The 12952-nt window shown below is 50.0% G+C and overlaps 1 protein-coding gene and 1 long non-coding RNA gene across 4 annotated transcripts in view; one reads left to right on the plus strand and one right to left on the minus strand.

The window, feature by feature from the left end:
- The window catches only part of BOC (BOC cell adhesion associated, oncogene regulated), a 77769-nt gene that overhangs the window by 23296 nt on the left and 41521 nt on the right, over positions 1-12952 (plus strand). The gene's annotated exons all lie outside the window — the stretch shown is intronic.
- LOC138849279 (uncharacterized) lies at positions 2048-11623 on the minus strand. The gene is made up of 2 exons (XR_011387878.1): positions 11433-11623; positions 2048-3406 (listed from the first exon to the last, which is right to left on the minus strand). It is a non-coding gene; the product is annotated as an uncharacterized lncRNA (long non-coding RNA).

The raw sequence follows: 12952 nt of genomic DNA on the forward strand, positions 1-12952 counted from the left end.
GGGTACAGGGGCCCAAGCACTTGGGTCCTCTCCTACTGCTTTCCCAGGCCATAGCAGAGAGCTGGATTGGAAGAGGAGCAGCCGGGACTAGAACCGGCGCCCATGGGATGCCAGTGCTTCAGGCCGAGTCCTTAACCCGCTGCGCCACAGCGCCGGCCCCACAGGTGAGGATTTCTTGCTGCAGATATGTCGCAGAAGGACATTGCCAGTGACCCTGTAGTTAGATGCGAACTGAGGGGTGGCAACTTCTCGGCCTGGTTTCAGCATTCAACTTTGTTACCCTAGGGCCAGTCAGCTTTTCAGTGGAGTGCTTCCGTTTCCTGTGAGCAGGCACGAGCCTGCTAGGGGTTAAGGGGTGCGTGTGTGTGTGTGTGTGTGTGTGTGTCTGTCTGTCTGGTTTTGCCTGGCATTTTCTTGAATGAGCCCCTGACCCAGACAAACCCAAGAAGCAGCAGCTTCCTCCGCCCTCAGTCCGGGTCACAGAACCCGAGACCTGTTTCTGAGTCACGTGGAGGGTGCAGGTGTGGGCCTGGTGCCATTGGTTACTTGATCACCTGGAGGAAGGGGCTTGGGGAATGATGGCTAGTGACAGTTTACTTGGAGTGGTGGTGATGAGGTTGCCTAACAGGCAGTCAGAGCGAGTCTGTTCAACTCTAAAGCTCTCTAAATGCCTGGCTTCTCCCACCCAGGAATCAGCTTCCTCTGGCATGACCTTTCACCCCTGTGTCTCCGGCCACTGCAGCTGTTTGCTGAGTACGGTTCTGGGACTATGGAGGATGCTGAGGGTGGGCCCTGGGAGTCTGTGGTCCAGCAGTGAGGCGAACATGCGTGAGTAACAGTGTGAAGGGCTCCGCGAGGTGCAGAGCTGGGGGGGCCTGCACGGGCTGGTGGAGCACCTCTCCCCAAGTGGGGGATCAGGACACGCCCCTCGAGGGGTGCCCGTTTCGTCAGGCACCCACTTCTTTTTCTACTCTCTGGCTCTACCTCCTCCTTTTGCAAGCCCACTCCTATCCACCCCAGAATTGGATGGGATGGTGGGAAAGACTGTGCCTTGCCCTCTGTCTTCCCTGAAGCAGAATCCCAGAGGGCTCCCAGGTCAACTTGCCGGAGGCGGAGGTGGCGCCAGAATGTCAGACGCTCACGTGCAGCGACAGCACCCCCAGGGCCTCATCAGAGCCAGACCCCTTGGCCCTTGGCTCAGCCTGGAAACGAACCCCAGGCAGGAGGGCTTTCCAGCTTAGTACCTACTGTGTGTTAAGAAGGGAGACTCACAGGTACACAAGCTCCAGCACAGTGGGAGATGTGGTGGTGTGGATGTTGAATCCGAGGCTGAAGTTCCCGGCAGGGAGACGTCTGTTAGCCCTAAGCCTTTTCCCTGCCCGATTGTTAATAAATCTTCCAGGATGACTTGGGAGTGAACACGGGGGAAGCAAATGGAACTTTTTTGTAATTTGGGAAAGGGCTACCCTGGAGAACTGGCCCTCTGTGCCGAGTTGGACCTGAGTGTGTGTGTGTGTGTGTGTGCATGCGTGCACGCGTGTGCATGTGCATACGTCCATGTGCACGCATGCAGAGGAACCTACGTACACATTTCTCTTCTTACTACTCTGGTGTCTTTATTAGTAGCTCTATTTTGTTGCCTATACTTAGTGAAATCCATAGGTTATCTTTTTTTAATTTTTTTTTTTTGACAGGCAGAGTGGACAGTGAGAGAGACAGAGACAGAGAGAAAGGTCTTCCTTTGCCGTTGGTTCACCCTCCAATGGCCACCATGGCCGGCGCGCTGCGGCCGGCGCACCACGCTGATCCGAAGGCAGGAGCCAGGTGCTTCTCCTGGTCTCCCATGGGGTGCAAGGCCCAAGCACTTGGGCCATCCTCCACTGCACTCCCGGGCCATAGCAGAGAGCTGGCCTGGAAGAGGGGCAACCGGGACAGACTCCGGCGCCCCAACCGGGACTAGAACCCGGCGCCCCGACCGGGACTAGAACCCGGTGTGCTGGCGCTGCAAGGTGGAGGATTAGCCTACTGAGCTGCGGCGCCAGCCATCTTTTTTTCATTTTTAAAGATTTATTTATTTGAAAGGCAGAGTTACAGAGCAAAAGGGAGAGAGACAGAGAGGTCTTCTGTCCACTGGTTCACTCCCCAAATGGTTGCAATAGCCAGGGCTGGGCCAGAACAAAGCCAGGAAGCTGGAACTTCGTCCTGGTCTCCCACATGGGTGCAGGGGCCCAAGCACTTGGGTCATCCTCCACTGCTTTCCCAGGCCATCAGCAGAGAGCCAGGTTGGAAGAGGAGTAGTTGAGAATGGAACTGGTGCCCACATGGGATGCCGGTGCCGAAGGTGGAGGCTTAACCCGCTGTACTGCAGTGTCGGCCCCACCAGAGGTTCCGTCTGCTCTTCTCAGCATGAACAGCACTAAGCTGAATGTCCCTGATTCCCCTCCTGCACTTCTGAGCCGGATCTTGTTACTGGAGTGGATGATTCTGGGGAAGTGTGTGTTCTGTGGCCCCCGCGTGTGTTGCAGGCTGAGCACCGGCTGGCTTCCTTGCCTGTTCTCCCCTGCTGTCAGTGGGCGCTCCCAGTGGGAGCCAGTGGTGGGGCAGCCTTCCTCTGAGTATTCACTCGCTGACTTCCACCAAATGGGATTGTTTTAACTTGTCCTCAGAGCTGGGACTTCACGCTTTTAAGGTCTGCCTTACTTGCTGCTCAGGTCCTGGGATTGGTTGGTTCATATATACTTCTCTTTTTTAAAAAATATTTATTTGAAAGACAAAGTGACAGAGATCTTCTGTCCATTGGTTCATTCCCTAAAAGCCTGTACTAGCTGGGGTTGGCCAGGACAAAGCGAGAGTGGTTGTTTGTCAACTTTGAGCATCAAATAAGATTTAAGTAGGTACTCCCATTTCGTCTGCAGTAACTGATTGGAATTTAGTTTATTGTTTATGTGATTTGTGTGGGCAGGGCCCTGGCCACAGATTGTAATTAGAAACAAGTCAGTAAAAAAAGAGCAGGTGATTCTGTTGTGGCCTCCTGCATTCACTGTAAGAGGTAGGAGACCAGCTCCCTTCTGGGGCTGGGGGTGCTTAGGGGCTGTGTTTTCCGTTCCATAAAACCTTCTCCATAGCTCCTTGTTTCAGATGACCTCCTGTCTGGCAGGAGTATTTTCCCCTTTCGCTGCAAACAAGTAGAGACACCGCGGAGAAATTAGGGTCATTATTGTCATTATCATCATCAAGAGTGCAGGCAGGGCACAGGTGGGAGGGGAAGAGGTGATTCGCTGAAATGATATTAAATGTTGACTAGCATTGGGAGGAGACTGGGGCTGTAGAAACTACATCTGGCTAAAGACTTGATGTCGCTAGCATTTTCCATGGATCCTCTGTCGAACGGGGCTGTTGTGAGGTTCTGTAAAGCATTATGTAGACTGTATTAATTTTTTGCCACAAAAAATAATTACTGAACTTTTAAAAAAAGATTTACTTGTTTATTTGAAAGGCATAGTTAGAGAGAGAGAGAGAGAGAGAAAGAGAAAGAGAAAGAGAGAAAGAGAAAGAGAAAGAGAAAGAGAAAGAGAAAGAGAAAGAGAAAGAGAGAAAAGAGAGGTCTTCCATCTGCTGGTTCATTCCCCAATTGGCTGCAATGAACAGGGCTGGGCCAGGTAGAAGCCAGGAGCCTCTTCTGGGTCTCCCCTGCAGGTGCAGGGACCCAAGGACTTGGACCATCTTCTACTGCTTTCCCAGGCCATAGCAGAGAGCTGGATCGGAAGTGAAACAGCCAGGACTTGAACAGATGTTCATATGAGATACTGGCATCTCAGGCAGCCCCACCGGGCAGCTTTTGTACATTATTTTGTGAACACTTTTTAATAGCTCCTCAAAGTAGCTATTATAATTCTCATTTTCACAAGGAGTGAACTGAGGTTCAAAGGGACTAGGTAATGCACCCTAGGTCCCCTTTTATGAAGGGCGGAGATAGAGCTCATCTCTGAACCCAAGGCTGATGCTGTTTCAGTTCCTGATCCTGCTGAGTTCTGACACTGTCACTTAAAAAGGTGTTGCCTGTAATAGAAGGTTGAGATGAGCACCAGTGTCCTTTAGTGGCAGAGCATCAAGAAGGGCTGTGTTAATGTTTCAAAACAGGGACAGTAACACTTCCTGAGTGGTGGAGAGTAAAAGCAAGTATGGGGGCTGGGGCTGTGGCGTAACAGGTAAAGCCGCTGCCTGTAGTGCTGACATCCCATATGGGCGCCGGTTGAAATCCCAGCTGCTCCACTTCTGATCCAGCTCTCTGCTATGGCCTGGGAAGCAGTAGAAGATGGCCCAAGTCCTTGGGCCCCTGCACCTGCATGGGAGACCCAGAAGTTTCTGGCTCCTGGCTTAGGTTCAGCGCAGCTCTGGCCTTTGTGGCCATTTGGGGAGTGAACCAGCAGATGGAAGACCTCTCTGTCTCTCTCTGCCTTTCCTTCTCTCTGTGTGTAACTCTGACTTTCAAATAAATAAATAAATCTTAAAAAAAAAAAAAAAGCAAGTTCGGATGATACAGCACTGTATCATGGGCATACTGTAGGAACTCAGGATACTCAGCTGCCTTCTCCACATATCAGCCCCATCTCTGATCCTCTCCCCATGCTCTTTTCCCCTCCACATCCCTCTTTTCCTGCTTCCTTCACCTGACCTCAAGCTCAGGGCTACAGTGGCATCACCTCCTGCAGCCCCTGTGTCTACAGGAAGCCTGCGGCCGGCTGCAAGCTTAGCTGATCTTTGAGAAGAGATAAGAAAGTGAACAGAAGAAGGCCCTGAGTGGAACCTCAAGCCAACTGAGATCTGCAGGGGCACAGCCCCCTGTCCTTAAAGAGCGTGGACTCTCATCACAAGTGGTTCAGCACACTTCCAGGACTGCCCACAGTGGTCTGTAAAGGCCATGGTTACCATCATTTCCCTCCAGAAAGTCTCCTTGGTTCTCCCACTGTTAACAGTCGTGGATCAGATTATCGATCCTTCTCAACCCCAGGTTTCTATTGCATCCAGACCCTTCACTCAGCAAACATTAACCAAGTCCCTAAGAAGTGCCAGGGCTTTCCTTGGTGCTAGGACTACCAAGGTGAATGCGACACATCTCTGTGTGCAAGGAGTTTACAGTCTAGGGTTGGGGGAAGAGGTGAGAGTTCTGTGACAGACAAGACACGTGGTCCAAACCTCTAAATCATTGTGAAAGTGTTAAATGGGTGTGCAGCGTGCTAAAGGAACTGGAACAGGGAAGAGTCACAGGAGGCTTCCTGAGGGAAGTGACATTTGAGGCAAGTTTTGAAGGATAAGTAGGAGTTCCATTGGTGGAATGAAGGAGAAGGGGAAGGTGGTTCAGGTGGCGGGAAGAGGGAGTAAAGGCTTAGCCAGATTTTGGGGCTGGGGCAAGAAAGACTGACAGGAGCCCCCTTGCAAACTCCCTGGAGTGCTGTTGGGAGGACTTTGAACTTCATTCAGTCACACTCAGCTGGGAAGCTATCAGTTGTAGGTCTGTTTGCTTTTTATGTTTTTTAAAAATAGCTTAAAACACAAAGGGGTGGGGAAATCACTCAAAATTCACTGCATTTAAAATTTAAAAAAAATAAATGATTCCTTGCAGGTGTCACCAAATGCTCACTTGCTGTTTACAAAAAGGCATCTATATTGTTCTTCTCGTCTTTTAAACATTTGTTTTTCATGTTACTGTTTGATCTTTATAATTACTATTTTTAATGGCTACATAATAGTCTATCAATTATATAATTTATGTAAACCAACATGATAAAGTGGGGAAAAAAGCCCAAGGATTTTTATTTGTTTGTTTGAATTTATTTTATTATTTGTAATTTATTCGAGGGGCAGAGAGAGAGCTCACATCTGCTGGTTCACTCTGCTCCCAAAAGCCCATGAGGGCTGGGATCCAAGCGGGGAGCTAAGAACACAATGCAGGTCTCCTGTGTGGGTAACAGGAACCCAATTGTTGGAGCCCTTGTCACAGTCTCCCAGGGTCTGCACTAGCGGGAAGTCAACAGCTAGAGCAAATAGGAACTGAATGTGGGCTCTCCGATGTGGAGCATGGGTTTCCTAACCACTACACCAAATACCGAACTCCCTAACCAAGGGTTTTAGAATCAGCCAGGCCTCCCTGAAATCCTGCCTCAGATTCACCATCTGTGTGTGACCTTGGATAAGATATTTAATGGAGACTGAAGCTCAGTTTGATCTTATACCTACCTCACATTGTGAGGCTATCAAATTAGATGAATTATGATTATGGCCTAGAGGAGGTGTTTGCTCAATGAATGCATACAGTTTGATTGAACTGGACTTTTTTTTTTTTTTTTTAAGCTTTATTTATTTATTTGAAAGACAGAGTTAGAGGGAGAGAAAGAGATCTTCCATTCGCTGGTTCATTTCCCAAATGGTCACAACAGCCAGCATTGGGCTAGTCTCAAGCCAGGAGCTTCTTCTGGATCTCACATATGGGTGCAGGAGCCCAAATACTTGGGTCATTTGCTGCTGCTTTCCTAGGCTCATTAGCAAGGAGGTGGAATGGAAGTGGAGAAGCTGAGGCTAGAACCTGCATCCATATGGGATGGCAGCATTGCAAGTAGTGGCTTAATACAAGCTTGGCATTCTTGAGAGAAGGTAGATGACTGTACAGAGTCTGATTAGGTGGGGAGAAGAGAGAGCCTAGGAGCCATTAGGAAGACCCTAGACCCATGCTGTCCCATACGGTAGCCGCTAGCCAGTGTAGCTATTAATACTTAAAATATAAACAGTTCAAACTAGGATGTGTAATAAATATGAGGGTACTTCAAAAAGGCCATGGAAAACAGGTTGTATTAAAAAAATCTTGGATTTCAAAAATTCTTTGTACCGAAGTGTGTGTGTATATATATATATATATATACATATATATATATGTTTTTAAAATTATTGATTTGTTTGAGAAGCAGAGAGATAGAGCTGCCATCCCCTGGATCACCCTGAAAATGCCCACAGTCACCAGGATTGGGCCACACCAAAGCTAGCAGTTAGAAACCCAGGACAGGTTTCCCATGTGAGTGGCAGGAACTTGGTTACTGCTTCCTGGAGTTTGCATTGGCAGAAAGCTGGAGCAAGGAGCTGGAGCTAAAGACAGGTATCAAACCCAGGTACTCCAGTGTGGGGCTTAACTGTAAGGCTAAGTGCCCTCTCTCAAATATCTTTGAAGTATTATTATTTACCATTATTTGAGAGGCAGAGAAATAGACAAACATACAGAGAAAGCTCCTATCCTGGCTCACCCTCTAGATGCCCACAGTGACTGGCTTGGCCAGGTTTAAGCTAGGAGCTTAAAATGCGGTCCCAGGCTCCCATGGGAGCATCCCAAGCAGCATAATTTTTTTTTTTTAAGATTTATTTGTTTATTTCAAAGCCAGAGTTACACAGAAAGAGAAGGAGAGGCAGAGAGAGAGAGAGAGAGAGAGAGGTCGGTCTTCCATCCGCTGGTTCATTCCCTAAATGGCTGCAATGGCTGAAGCTGCGCCGATCCAAAGCCAGGAGCCAAGAGCTTCTTCCAGTTCTCCCATGCAGATTCAGGGGCCCAAGGACTTGGGCCAGCTTCTGCTGCTTTCCCAGGCCATAGCAGAGAGCTGGATCAGAAGTGGAGCAGTAGGGACTCGAACTGGCGTCCATGTGGGATGCTGACACTGCATGTGGCAGCTTTACCCGCTATGCCGCGGTGCTAGCCCCCCTAAGCAGCATCTTAACTACTAGGCCAAATGCTCAGCCTCCAGACATCTTTCAATTCCATTTTCCACGAACTTTTTGAAGCACTTTTATATAAATATTTAGATGACTTACTATAAATCAAAATGTAAATAATAGTTTATTTTGTATATTTCTGTTGGGCTACACTGCCCTTGCCAAAGTCAGAGTCCGTTATGACTGATCAGACAGCAGGGTGGAAGCAGAAGGCAAATTCAAGGTTGAGCAGCTGAGAGAGGGGCGAATCTTTTCCTAGTTTTCAGGAAGAGTAGACGAGTCTGAGCACTTGTTTGTAAAAGCAGGACATTAATGAGTGTCTTCCAAGCAGTGGTATGAAAGGCAAAGATTTGGTCTAGGCCAGAGCGGCTGTCCCTGCTTTCCTTAGAAGGCCATTCGGGCTCCTGCCATGTGCCATACATGCTTTTATTCCTGCACGGAGTTGTCAGGGACACTTGCCCATCCCTCTGCTCACAGTCCACAGGGCTGGCAAGCACTTGTCTCCAGGATCAGAGAATACCTGGAGCCCAGGCATTTCTGGAGTGAGAGATCAGTGACCACTGTGCTTCCTATCGGAAAGGCTGGGAAGAGCTGAAGCTGCTCTGTGGTGCTCCCTGAGGCTTCGCGGTGCTCCCTGAGGGCTCCACATGCCCCATCTCCCTCTCTGAACCTCTCTGTAACACAGGCATTGTGCTGGGTCGAAATGGCCCAGAGGAGGACTGCATAGAAAAAAGTGAGAGCAGGGACAGGCTTCTCCTGCAGGGACGGGATGTGCTCGCAAAGCCCGTCAAGCCTCTGCTCAGTTGTGTGTGTCTGCACCTACTGTGACCGGGTCAGGGGTCCTCCGGGAGTGGACACTGGAGCCAACAGACTGGCTGAGGCTGGCTTCTGCACAGCATTTCAGGTAGCCACATGTTGTTTAGATTTCAGAGCCTGGAATGGAAATTGTGCCTGGCCCTTGACGTCTCCAGGGTGTCATTCTCTGCAGGATTGTTGGGCTGGAGGACCTCAGGGTTGAGCTGGGAAGCCACCGATTCCTGAAGTATTTCAAGATGGCTAAAGAATAAGGAAAGGGGGCCGGCGCCGTGGCTCACTTGGTTAATCCTCTGCCTGTGGCGCCGGCATCCCATATGGGCGCTGGGTTCTATTCCCGGTTGCTCCTCTTCCAGTCCAGCTCTCTGCTGTGGCCCGGGAGGGCAGTGGAGGATGGCCCAAGTGCTTGGGCCCCTGCACCTGCATGGGAGACCAGGAGGAAGCACCTGGCTCCTGGCTTTGGATCGGCGCAGCTCCGGCCGCAGAGGCCATTTGGGGGGTGAACCAATGGAAGGAAGACCTTTCTGTCTGTCTTTCTCTCTCACTGTCTAAATCTGCCTGTCAAAAGAAAAAAAAAGAATAAGGAAGGGAAGTAGAAAAGAAAAAAAAGAATAAGGAAGAGAGGTAGGTCGAGTTTGGAAGGCAGGCGCCAGGATCTGCCTTGGTTCTGGCAGCTTTATCTGACTCAGCCTATCTGGCAGCACTGGGGAGTGGTGCTGATGCACCTGTAGTAGGAGCATTTTGCTTCTACCAGAGCCATTCTCACTCATTTCAGCCCCAGCTATGGCTGTCAGATAGCATTTCAGGTTCTTTACCAGCAAGAGAACCGTAGAAACAAGTGTTCCTTCATTCAGAACCTACTTACTGACCACCTCCTGTGTGCCAGATACCATAGGATTCAAGCTTTGACTATAGGAGAGTTTTTGAAAAGTCCTGTCGTTTGCTTCTATTTTCTCTCTTGATAAAATTGTGATTTTTTTTTAAGTCACAGAACAAACCACTTTATGTCTCACAGCTCATGAAGCTGATTATCCTTGGGGGAATTCTGCTGTATCTTGATTATGAATCTTTAGTTTTTCCACAAAGTTGAGAGCAGTGTACTGGGTTCTTTTTCCATGTTCCCTACCCCTCCATCCCATCTGGGCCCTGGAGGGAGACTGCCCCTGGCCGCAGGGAGGTCACTCAGGACAGCTCCCATAAGTGCAACCAGGACCCCAGGCCTCTCACTTCCTGCACAGCCAGAAGAGAGGCGGGCCTGCAGGCTGGTAGGTCTCTTGCCTCCCAGGGATTTATTTCCCAAGTGGTTTCCTCTCAGTGCCGCACCTGTGACTGTTCTAAGGGACTGTGCTCCAGGCCTGTAACAGCACCCTCCCTTCCCCCTTCACACACACACACACACACACACACACACACACCCCGGTGGGATATGAAGCAGGTAGGGCAAGGATTGGGAGAGAGAGTGCTGGCAGTACCTGGGTAGTGGTGGTTGAACACATAGGAAGGTTCCTGTCGCCAGAGCCCCCGGGTGAGTGCTCCTAGAGCCTGCAGCACCACCACACACTGTCTCCCACCTGTGCCCGGAAGCAAGCCTGCACACGTTTGCACACACAACTCCACGAGCTCCTGGCCCAGTGTAGGCGCTTCTCACCCCACTCCAAGTGACCCCCTAACACCACCATCACTGCGTCTACCTCCTAACCGCCAGATCCAGCCTCTCTGGACCAGCTCCTTTTGAAAGGAAGAGAGAGAGAAAAAGGGAAGAAAAACAGAAAGTGGGGAATTAGAAGACTGAGAGCAGCCCGCAGGGGCAGCCGTGCCTTGAGCTATCTCAGTGCATCACAATGAATATGGACTCTATTAAGCCCCGTTCTGCCTGTTAGTGTCTCCCGGGGTAACACAGCCCCCATATGGCAAGCATGCAGCAGATTAGGGCAGGCCCCTGGCCCCATTGAAGGCCCGGGGCTTGACTGGCAGTCGGACCCTCTCCCCGCCTCCCCCAGCCCTCACACTTGACACTGCCTGTGTTTATCTAAAGCGAGGAGGGGGGGCCATTTGGAAGGTTTTTGTCCCAGCTCCGAGAGAAGGGAGGGGAGGCTGGGGCCCGGTGGGGAGAGGGAGGTTGAAGGAGGAAGGGGATGGGCCCAGAGGGAACCTTCATAAATATTCAGGAGGAGCTCTGAATGGAGAGAGAGAGAGAGAAATAAAGCAGATGGAATTCGTGTTAAAGAACAGCACAATCACCCTGTTTGGAGCCCTCCAAAAACAAACCCCCCCAACCAAAAAAAAAAAAAAGAGAGAGAAAGAAAAGGGACAGGCCTTCTAGGAGTGTAGGGGCTGCGTTTATCCAATTAGCAGGGTTGTCAAATTGAATTTATATGGAATAGGGCTGGGGGATTGAGAAGGGAGTGTAGAAGAAAGGAAGTGGTTTTCCTTTTCTCTCTTTCCAGTTTAGCAAAAAAGGGCCACCTCCTCCTCCCCTCCCCTCCCTGGGTAGATTAAAAAAAACACAACTCTGCAAGGAAATGAGGCCATTTTCGGGAAGGAGTACGTGTGACAAAGAAGTGAGACTCCCTAGGAAGTTTTTCCTTCGGTGCTGGAGGTGGGAGAGCATTCCACGTGCTGGGCAAGTCGAGAGAGATAAGACCGAGAGAGATAAGACCGGCCCTTTACTTAGGAAGCAGAGGGCGGGGCTGGGGGGTGTTTGGGGGGGCAAGAGTTCCCCAGACCCTTTTCCACCCCCTTGCCTTGCTGGCGAGGGTATCCCCCTTGCTGGAGTGGAGTTATAAATTTTGGGTTGCGTGCAGCAAGCAAGGTTTTGCTAATCTCCCCCGAATGCCACCTGACTCTATCCCATAGTGCTCCTCTACCTGTGGTGTTAGCTTCAAACTCTTCCCTGGTCCGCCACAGCTTGGCCCAGACTCACTGTCCCACTCTGTCCCCTTCCATCTGTCCAGTAGAGTAGTCTCCAGCGCTGGCGCCGGGCTTCCTGGGGGTGATGTCAGCTGCTCCCAGGAGCGCTGGTGGCATGAGAGATGCCCTTCATGTTTGTTTCTGTCTGAGAGAGGGATGGGAAGGCAAGATGTTTACCAGAGGCATTGACAGGGCTGTCACGTGTCACAGCGGGATCCAGGGCTGCTCCACCCTGCTGCCCACTTGGCAGTGGGACCTCAGTGCTCCTTCATTCACTCCCCAGCTTTCCTGTTCTCCCTTAAGTGGATTTGCAGATTATATTATTTAGTTTTAACTAAGTTAACTCTCACAAAAGAACAAGTGGCTTAAAGAGATTGCTGCAAAGCAAGTGTGGGTTGAAGAGAATGCTGATAATCCAGGCACAGGCAAACAGGGGAAACAACACAGTGACCTTTCCCAGGTCCGGTCAGGAAGGAAACCCGGTGATAATGGAATCACGTCTGGAGAAGTCCACACGATAATTAAGTCCTGGAGACGCACAGAGATTATAGCCTTGTCATTAGCGATCGTCCGTCTAAGACATCACTCCATGATGTTATAAGGCATTAGGATTAAGGAGTTGTTAAAATGTGGTTTCACTTTCAGCTACTCTTTTTAAAATTGTACTTCTGCAATACGTGTGTTTGGTTTATAAATGAGTAAATATGCCTGTATTAGGAATGTTTGCCCAGACTGTTTTCCTGGTAAAGGATTAAGATTAGCAAGGTTCGGAGACCGCCGGCTGCAGGTGACAGCCGTGTGCGCCATGCAGCACCCTGTGATGAGAGACTTGTTTCCTACCTGGGCTCCCTTTCTAGCCGTGTCCTCGTTTTCCTTATGTATGTGCCTGTCCCCCAAAAAGCCCAGTTTGCATCCCAACCCTAGATCCCAAAGTCCTCTTTGGAAGGCCCACAGTTGAGAATGCTCCCTCCCTCTGCCTTCATTGCTACTGCCCCTTTGCTTCCACACTGGCGAGCAGTTGAAAGAACGCTGGGGTCGTTAACGTGTGAGTGATGCCCGAGTTTCATTGGTTTATTTCATTGGTTGATTTCTTCTCATGTTGCATCTCGAGCTCCTTGCTTCCATCTTGCAGCTGTGCCTTCTGAAACGTGACAAGTGGCCCCCAGGTCAGAGGTGGAGGCCACATGGTCACTCTTAACCGTCTTGGCCTAGAAGTGACACATGGCATGTTTGCTTACACCTCATTGGCCAGCACCAGTCCCATGGCCCTGAACTAACTGCAGTGGAGGCTGGGAAATGAAAAGCTAATGGATGTGGGCAGTGGCAGGCTTTTGTCCCCAGTTTTGCTTTAAGCTCCCAAAGGACTGAATCTATCTTCTGGTACCTTGCCCACTGTTTTTAAAGGTTTATTTATTTATTTGAAAGAATTACAGAGAGGGAGAGGCAGAGAAAGAGAGAAGTCTTCCATCTGCTGGCT

The sequence above is a fragment of the Oryctolagus cuniculus genome, chromosome 4 (genome assembly GCF_964237555.1).
Source record: "Oryctolagus cuniculus chromosome 4, mOryCun1.1, whole genome shotgun sequence".
In the NCBI taxonomy this organism is placed as follows: domain Eukaryota; kingdom Metazoa; phylum Chordata; class Mammalia; order Lagomorpha; family Leporidae; genus Oryctolagus; species Oryctolagus cuniculus.